The sequence below is a fragment of the Anolis sagrei genome, chromosome 11 (genome assembly GCF_037176765.1).
Source record: "Anolis sagrei isolate rAnoSag1 chromosome 11, rAnoSag1.mat, whole genome shotgun sequence".
Classification (NCBI taxonomy): domain Eukaryota; kingdom Metazoa; phylum Chordata; class Lepidosauria; order Squamata; family Dactyloidae; genus Anolis; species Anolis sagrei.
This window is the reverse complement of record NC_090031.1, coordinates 14,884,780-14,894,238: the sequence shown is the minus strand read 5'-3', so window position 1 is coordinate 14,894,238 and position 9,459 is coordinate 14,884,780. Positions and strand designations below refer to the sequence as shown.

General features: G+C 44.3%; 1 long non-coding RNA gene across 1 annotated transcript; it reads right to left on the bottom strand.

Annotated features, from left to right (window-relative positions):
- Nucleotides 1-1,077: 1,077 nt before the first annotated feature.
- On the bottom strand, nt 1,078-2,418 carry LOC137097686 (uncharacterized). The gene is made up of 3 exons (XR_010910356.1): nt 2,322-2,418; nt 2,212-2,237; nt 1,078-1,140 (listed from the first exon to the last, which is right to left on the bottom strand). It is a non-coding gene; the product is annotated as an uncharacterized lncRNA (long non-coding RNA).
- Nucleotides 2,419-9,459: the final 7,041 nt, after the last annotated feature.

Here is a 9,459-nt window from a genome sequence, read left to right as displayed (position 1 = left end):
TGCACCCATGTCTACTTTAAATCATGTATCCCATGTGGATGCACCCCTTTCTTCTTTCATTCGGTAAGAGCCATTTGGGCTTTATTAACATAAAGGAGTTTTGCAAGTTCCTTCTTGTCAAAGCAAAAAGTGGACGCTAGAAATAATATCATACTGGAGCATTGCAGCACACCCAAATACCTGGGAGTTATTCTGGACCGTTCTCTGACCTACGAGAAGCATTGCCTGAATAACAAGCAAAATGTGGGTGCTAGAAACAATATCATATGACAGCTGACTGGCACAACCTGGGGATCACAACCAGACACAGTGAAGACATCCGCCCTTGTGCTATGCTACTCTGCTGCTGACTATGTATTCCCAGTGTGGAACACATCTCACCACGTTAAAACACAGGATGAGGCTCATAATGAGACATGCCTCATTATCACGGGGCCCTACACCACTGGAGAAATTACACTGTTTAGCCAGCATTGCACCATCTGACATCCGCTGGGAAGTAGCAACCAATAATGAAAGGACCAAGGCAGTGAGATCTCCAGCTCATCCCTTGTTTGGGTATCAGACAGCACGCCAGTGCTCTAAATCAAGAAATAGTTTTCTAAGATCTACAGAGACACTCGCTGGAACACCTCAGCAAGCGAGTCCAAAAGTGGCAGGCTCAAACCCAGAACCTCAATTAATGGCTGATACCAAATGAGAGACACCCTCCTGGGCACAGAGAAAATTCGGCAACTTGGAAGGTGCTGAACAGACTACGCTGTGGCACCACGAGATGCAGAGCCAACCTTAAGAAATGGGGTCACAAACTGGAGTCCATGACATGTGAGTGTGGAGAAGAGCAAACCACAGACCATTTACTACAATGCGGTCTGAGCCCTGCCACATGCACAATGGAGGACCTTCTTATAGCAACACCAGCAGCACTCCAAGTGGCCAGCTACTGGTCAAAGGGCATTTAATAGAATGCCAAGTTTGCAAACTTTGTGTGTGCATTTTTAAAAAATACAATACAACTGTTTGGTTCGCCCCTGACATGATAAATAAATAACACAAAGGACAGCTGGACATTTTAGGGTTTCATTATTCCTTTATTGTCGGTAGTCGGTGTTCAAGCACCTCCTGGGTTCCTTTAGGGATCTGCAGAAGAAAAGGGACAAACCGTCAATGAAGGATGCAGGCAGTGCGTTACCTCACATGGCCACTTGTTTCTATCCCAGCATCCCCTCTACTTGCAGGTCTTTTGCACCCCTCTTTTGATATTACTACTACTACTACGTAAAGGTAAAGGTTTCCCCCTGACATTAAGTCCAGTTGTGTCTGACTCTGGGGTGTGGTGCTCATCTCCATTTCTAAGCCGAAGAGCCAACGTTGTCCGTAGACACCACCAAGGTCATGTGGCCAGCATGACTGCATGGAGTGCCGTTACCTTCCCGCCGGAGCGGCACCTATTGATCTACTCATATTTGCATGTTTTCGAACTGCTAAATTGGCAGAACTACTACTACTACTACTACTACTACTACTACACTCTATATTCTGCTCTATCTCCCCGAGGGGACTCAGGGCAGATCACAGCACACACATACAGCAAGCACTCAATATTGTTACACAATTAACAATGATAGACAGTACACAAACAGAGATAAAGGCATTTCCCATCTTATTTCCGGCATCTTGGGGTGGGGGTGGTGGTGGGGGTGGTGCTGTCGCTCTATCTTCTATGCCGAGGAGTTTTGTTGTCCTTAGATGTCCTCTCGATCGATGTCCTTAATGGCACATTTAATTACCTAATTGCTACCCACTACTCATATTTCCGCTTTCAATTTGCTAGGTGGCCAGGGAGCTGGGGCTGACGGTGGGTACTCACCCCGACACGGGCTCGAACTGCCAACCTCTTGATCAGCAGGATATTTTAAGATGCTCTGCTTTATATTTGGTGTTGTTTTCCCTAACAGATCTGCTAGATGGGCAGGGTGCGGGGCTGATGGTGGGTGCTCACCCCAACCAGGGCTCGAATTGCCAACCTTTCGATCATCAGGATTTTCTGCAGCTTAGCTGTGCTAAGCCCGGCCCCTCTTTGAGGCCCTCTGTTGGGAGAAAGGTGGAATAGAACAAGAGATCCCATCTATTGACATGTCTTTTGAGGCTCTCTGTTGGGAGAAAGCTGGAATACACATATATAAAGGTAATAATATATATTCGTCTTACCTATCCTGAAGGGCTTTTGCAGAAAGCTGCAGAAGGAAAGACATGTGAGATTCAGATGAGAGGAAGCAGCCTCTCTCCCAATGACTACACAACCCATCACCCATGGTTACCTTTCTTCCACACTTTCCAGCGACTTGCTGGCTTCATCCCCACTTTTTTGACGAAGGTATTGAACTTCTTCTTGATCTCCTTAGGCACTTCCTTTTTTCGGCCTGAAAGGGGACCCCAGAAAAGGAGGTGGGAAAAGGGAGTCAGCTTGGGAAATGTAGCACAGGCTGATGGGCCTGAAGATGGCCCCAGTCAGAAACCCCAGAGCCCACATATGATTGCACTTGACTAATAGGGTTTCTGATCTCAGAGCGTTTGCCTGCGCTCCTTCTATTTTTATCAGTTTTATACTAATTTATGCAATGCTTTTGATACGAAATAAAATAATAATAGGGGCATAAACCTCGGTGCCCACATCTGCTGCACCTGACTAATGGGGTTCCTAATCTATGACAGAGTTGTTACCCCCCCCCCCCCAACCCTTAATTACACTTTCGCCTCTACACTAATCTATGTGGGATTTATAGTACACACTAAGGTCCAATTTGTTGTACTTGGCTAGTGAGATTTCCCTATTTGTCTATGGCTTCCCCTCCTTTGGTCTGGAAGGCTAAGTTTGGGGAAACACTAGTCTATCCATGTAACAACAACAACAACAGCAGCAGTGGCGGCGGCTGCAGCAACAAGAACAACAATGACAACAACAAAAACAATGTTATGTTGATTGTCTTAGAGAGGAGGTCTTCCGATTCATCCCAACTGACTTTTTAAAATCGGCCCCCTAATATATCTCTTCATGAGATCACAAAGAGTTGGAAGCGACTGAACAAATGAACAGCAACACAATATATCTCTGGAAAACATACCATAGAGTTCCAGGACACGCAGCTTGCCAGCGGATATATATGTGAAGAGGTAGGTCTTGTAGTCCGTGTCCATGACGGTGGTCTCTCCATCTGTCCAGAGAAACCCATGGACGATGGATGCTTATTCACCCCAATGAACTCAAGGCTTGAGGTCCTTGGGGAAACTTCAACTCCCATCTGGGGAAGACAACCTGTCTTCTGGGCTTACCTGATGAACCGAAGACCCCGGGCCTTTTCTGGGTACCGACTATCTCTATCACGGAGCAGGCTCCATTCCTGGGAAGGAAGGAAGGAAAAAGAAGGGAAAGGAGGGAGGAGGAAAAGGAAGGAAGCAAGGAAGAAAAAAAGGGGTGGAAAAATGGAAGGCAGGCAGGGAGGAAAGGAAGGAAGGAGGGAAGTGAAACAGAGGAAGGAAAAAGGATGGGAGGAAGGAGGAAGGAAGGAAAAGAAAGGTAGGAAGGGAAGATAGGAAGGGAAAGGAAGGATACAAGGAAGAAAGGAAAAAGAACGGAAAGAAGGAAGGAAGGAAAGAAGGAAGAGAGGGGAGGAAGGAGAGGAAGGAGAAGGAAAGAAGGAAGAGAGGGAGAAAGCAAAAGGAAAGAGGAAGGAAAAAGGAGGGGAGGGAGGGAGGGAGGGAGGGAGGGAGGAAGGAAGGAAGGAAGGAAGGAAGGAAGGAAGGAAGGAAGGAAAAAGAGGACAAAGGTCAAAAACTTTTGGGGACACCCTGCTCTCCCTTCTAGGGAGCAAAATTGTCCCATATTTGGCACTGTTACCCAATTGGGACCTTCTGGAGGTGCTTTGGAGGTGATGTCCATGGGGCAGCCATAACATGCTCCATGACTTGGGGGGATTCCAGAGGCCACTCACTTAGGAATCTCTACTTTTGCTACGATTCTTCCATCGGCTGTGGGCTTTAGAGTGAAGGCATGGCTTTCAATTCGACCAGAGCCTGCCTTGATGGTCTCTACAGGGTACCACTTTCCGGCCAGCTACAAGGAGGGGAAGGAGAAAAGGGAAATTAATGCCTGGAACAACCAAGTCAGGGGTACATCTACACTGCAGAATGAACATGAATGCAGATTGACCCAACTTGATTCACCAGTTGTTATTGAAAAATTGACCAGCCCTACTCTAATAATTACAACTATAAATTTATAACATATTTTTTGAGCTTGGTTGAGTCTCAGCCAAGCTCAGCCCCAGCCCAACCCCAAACATTCCTGGGAGGATTAATCTAATCATTTACCAAGTTAAAAATGGGTTTGTGAGGGAACCCCTCAGGCCAGCCCATTACTTGCTTCCTCTCCATCTTTTCCCCTCTCTTCTCTGCTAAGATTCTAACACCTCAGAAATGGACCTTTCCTTCATCTCCCAAGCCCCACTCTCTCAGCCTCAAGATAAATAATAATAAAAAATATAAAATTCCCTTAAACTGTATCCAGAAGAAACTCCAACACATACATATACAGACACAAACACATGAAATTATACATATTTTGAATTCACAAAACAGACCCAGTTCTTTTCCACTCTCCACCCCGGGTTCTTTATGTCAGGAGGATGTCTCAGCCAATGAGAAAGCGGATTGTAGGAGGCATGTCCTGACTAGCCAGGGGAGGGAGTGGGAGGTTTGAATAGCTGCCAGGCTGTATAAAATGTGCTGCACTTTTTGTATGAGTTATGCCAGTTCTTTTGGCGATTATGCTGTTCTGTTATTCATCTGGACAGCTGAATAAACCTCTGTTTTTGCCTTCAAACCTGGCTTTCAAAGTAGCAGACTTATATTGCCCCCTGGTGACAGATAGGTGATTTAAGTAACACAGGGGATCCTGGGAGCTGTAGTTCCCCAAGGCCCATTGCCTTTTCTGTCAATGAGGACTAACTTCCAACTCCCAGGGTTCCATAGCGTTGAGATCAGGGCAGATAAAGCAGGGACAAACTGCATTTACTCACAAGTGTAGCTGCACCCGAAATAGGGATTCAAACCCCAGTCCTTCTGGGGTGTATTGCTACTACTAATATAATTTCAAAGGGCTTTGAGAGGTCCCAATAAAATAATAAATATGATGATATTTATTATTCTTCTTATATTGCCTCTCAAAATTCTCTTGCTCCCATAGGGTGGAACTCACTAAATGATTGAGATGTGCCGAATCCAATTTAAGATTCCCAGTCCACTGTTTCCCTTACTTACCTGTATTGTATGTTGATCCCAATTGGAATGTATCACCTTTTGTGGGCATTACTCCAGATGCACCTGGAAACTGTTACCTTTGTGTAGTCGACATCTGTCATGACAGGAACATCATTTGCAAAGGCCAGGAAGGGGAGACCCAACAGAAGCAATGCAAGCAGTTGCAGGTATGCCTTGGCCATCTTTGTGGGTTTTTGTTTATTTTGGCTTTGAGCTTCATCTTTGTGATCCTTGCATTTATAGCCCCCCCGTGATGCCTTCATTGATCAGGTAAGAAAGTCCACGTAAAGTCAGCCTTCTGCCAGAAGGAAGGAAGTGTGAGCAAATTGCTTTGAGAAGATCTCGTTCTGCCAACGGACCAAGAAATGGCTGTTTTGTCGAGGGATGCCAAGGATGGCCAACAAACCATGACGGACAAGTTGTGGCCATCAGTTCATTCAACCCATTTTTAAGGAAGCCATTTTGAAAATGTCTCAGCCTAGGATGTTGTCTTCTCTGTTCTGGATAGTTCTCTGTGTTTGGAAGGGTGCCCTCGACAAAAATAAAAAAAAATAGTTTCTCTTTTCGGCTTCTACGAGGGTTGAATCAAAAGTAATGCCTCCACCTTTGTAACTCCTCAACATATGGCAGTACCGATATGTGGCAGGTACTGGCTTGTTCAATAGACCCTCCTCTACAGTTCCATTTTGGTGGGAGGTCTTGGCATTGAATGGTTGTGTTGTTAAAGTGCGAAGTATGGAACCCTGCACAGACAGTCGGTCAATGCGACTTATGCAACGTGCAGTCATGGAATTCTTGACAGCAGAAGGTGTCACCCCAAAGGAGATTCATCAGAGAATGCAAGCTGTTTATGGGGATTGTGTTGATGGGAGTACTGTGCGTCGTTGGGCGAGAAAGTTTAAAGATGTTGAGGTGGGAACATCTGACTTGGGTGACAAACAAAGAGTTGAACGCCCCGTGACAGCAACCACTGAGTTTCACAAGCAAAAGGTTGACAAATTGATTCAGGACGATTGTCATATCACTCAGAGAGAAATTTCAAGCATAATCAGCATTTCACAAGAATGTGTGGGTCACATTATTGCTTTGGGTATCGGAAGATCTGTGCACAATGGGTACCCAGGATGTTGACGCCTGAAATGAAAGCGCACAGACTTGAAACTTCAGAGTCTGGATCTCAACACCGTACGGCATCCTCCATACAGTCCAGATTTAGCACCGTCTGACTTCCATCTGTTTCCGAAAATGAAAGAAGATCTGCGGGGACATCATTATGCTTCTGAGGAAGACGTTGAAAGAACTGTGAGATGCTGGTTGCGGAAACAGAGTGTTGACTTCTTCCTTGACGGCTTCAGAAACCTTGTTCAGTGTTGGCAGAAATGTATCCAATTGTCTGGTGATTATGTGGAAAAGTGAACAGTGGTAGTTAACGAGCACATTCTAAGGATTATTTCTGCGTTTGATTTATTAAAATATTCCCATCCAAATCCAAGTAACGAAGGTGGAGGCATTACTTTTTGTTCAACCCTCGTAGGTTGGCCGTTGAAGAGAAGCCATTGTGGCCTTCTTTGCATTGCTGGCTGTTTCACCCCAACGGATGGCCATTGATCTCCCCCTGAAGGACGCAACCATCCATGGGGAAGGTACATAGGAGGCTTAGTGGGCCTCAAGCATTGTCCTCCAGTGACAGCATTCCCTCTCCATTGGAGTTTTGTGTTTTGGGAAGTCATTTTGCGGGGGGTGTTCTTTAAAGATTTCCCTGACCCACTTCCATTTATCACAACGATGTGAGTTTTGAGAATGGAGCCAGTGGAATACAGAGCAGTCCAGAAGGGGAGTCAAAGTGGCTCACAGAACACACATAAGGCTAACATCCAGTGCTGATTACACAATTGAGAAGGGCAGACAACACAAACAGAGGTAAAGACGGTTTTCCCCATCTTGGAGGCTGTGCTCGACTGGCCACAGACAGTGCTGTTGCTCCATCTTCGATGCCGAGGAGCTTTTTCTCCCGATCGTTGTCCTTAAGGACGCCTTTATGACCTCCCTGTTAAAAGCAGTACCTATTTACTCGTATTTCTGCTTTTGACCTGCTAGGTGGGCAGATGAGCTGGGGCTGATGGTGGGTGCTCACCCTGACCTGGGCTCAAAATTCCGACCTTTCAATTGCCAGGGTTTTTCTGTAGCACAGTGATTTAGCCTGCTGTGCTAAGCCCGGCTCCTTTAAAAAACAACTGAAGACATACCTTTGCTCACTGGCTTATGAGGAGGAGGAATAGTTTGTAATACTACCATTATACCTCTGATTAATAGTTGCCATCCGTATCCATGCTGTGCTCACCCCACCAGCTCAATAGATATCTTGAGCAATGATTCATTGATTTGCCCCAAAGAAATGGGAAATTATTTCTTTCCATTTGATGTTTTGTCTTATGTCTGTTATAACAGGCTGTGCTTTTATTTAATTTAGTTTCTTAAGTTATAATTAATATTCATATGTTGGGTTGTATAAATTTTGTTCGTATGGATGTATTGTTGTTGTATTCGGGCATTGAATGTTTGCCTTTTATGTTTGGAATCCACCCTGAGTCCCTTTGGGGAGATAGAGTGGAATATAAATAAGGTCGTTATTATTATTATTATTACTACTACTACTACTACTACTAGTTGTCCCCTGCCATGCATTTCTGTGGCCTAGTCTGTGCATATGTGTTTTTTGTGTATATATATTTGTGTATATGTACATATATGCATGTTTGCATATATGTGTGTGTGTGTGTGTGGTTTTGTGCATGCGCTATAGTGTCATTTTGTTTGTTTTTTTTGTGCTTCTGCTGTGTTTTTCAGGGTTTTTATGAGTGATGGTCACTTGTTGGCCTGATAGGTGTCTTGTGTCCAAATTTAGTGTCAATTCATCCAGTGGTTTGTGAGTTATATTAATCCCAAAAACGAACATTATATTTTTATTTATATAGATTATTATTATTATTATTATTATTATTATTATTTATGGCTGAATGGAGTTGGACTGGAAGGCCCTTTGGGTCTCTTCCAACTCTATGAATTTATACCTGTATCTCAATCATCTCTCTCTCCTATAATATCTATGGCTGTGTGGCCATCTGTCGGGAGGGATCGGATGGTGACTTCCTTTGCGACAGAAGAGGAAGTGGACTGGATGGCCCTTGGTCCCCCTTCCAAACCAGGATTGTGTAAAAGGGTACAGAGTGTGTGCTGAGTGTGCACATATTTATGACATTGTTTTAATAGATGGCTCATTGATGATAGATTTAGGGGAACATGGGCTTCCACTGTATCCAGAGGTCATGTATGAGAAGGGCAAGAGAATAAATATATCCATAATGAACTTCTACCCTAAGCTGCGTTAACTTTCCATTCTTTTCCTCTTGGTGAAATGACAGGGAGAAGTTTTGAGGAAAAGAGACAAGGAGAGTTCCTGAGGTCTGAAAAAGCATGGTTTATTCTCGGTTGGCGGCAACCGGATATGGACCCTGCTGGAAAAACAGGGTACAGAACAAATAAAAGCCTTGGTTTATATACCCTTTAAAATAACATCTATGCATCATACAGGCATCACAATGTGCGTCACAAAATTCTTCTTTTACATTGACTTCAATGCCATATTTTAACTTCAACACCTGTCAATCTTCATTTTGAGCATCCTTATCTGAGGAGGTGCTATTAATGAGGACCATTGCCAGAATGTCTACTAAACCCCTGATAGCAAGAGCTTCCATCCATCTTGAGATAAGTTCTTCCTGAAGCCTCTTGATGGCCAGCTCATTTAATCCTACGATAAGCTTCGCCTGGTAACAAAATGGAAGGAGTCTCCTGAGATATGCCAGAGGCCTCTAGACATTCCTTTCTTTAGACCCTGGTCTCTCTTGAGACATCTAATTTTGCAGCTTTTAAGAAGCCAAGTGAAGTTCATGCATACATACATCGTTTGTGATTTATATATTTTCTAACTCCTATTTCTAATATGGTTACATCCAATAAACATTTTCCAATATGTGTATTATGCACTTTCATCTTGCCTTCATCATTTGCAAAACCTGCCTCCTTTTGTGATATAGTCATTCAGTTTCACTAGCAAAGCGGAGGTCATACCAACCCTTC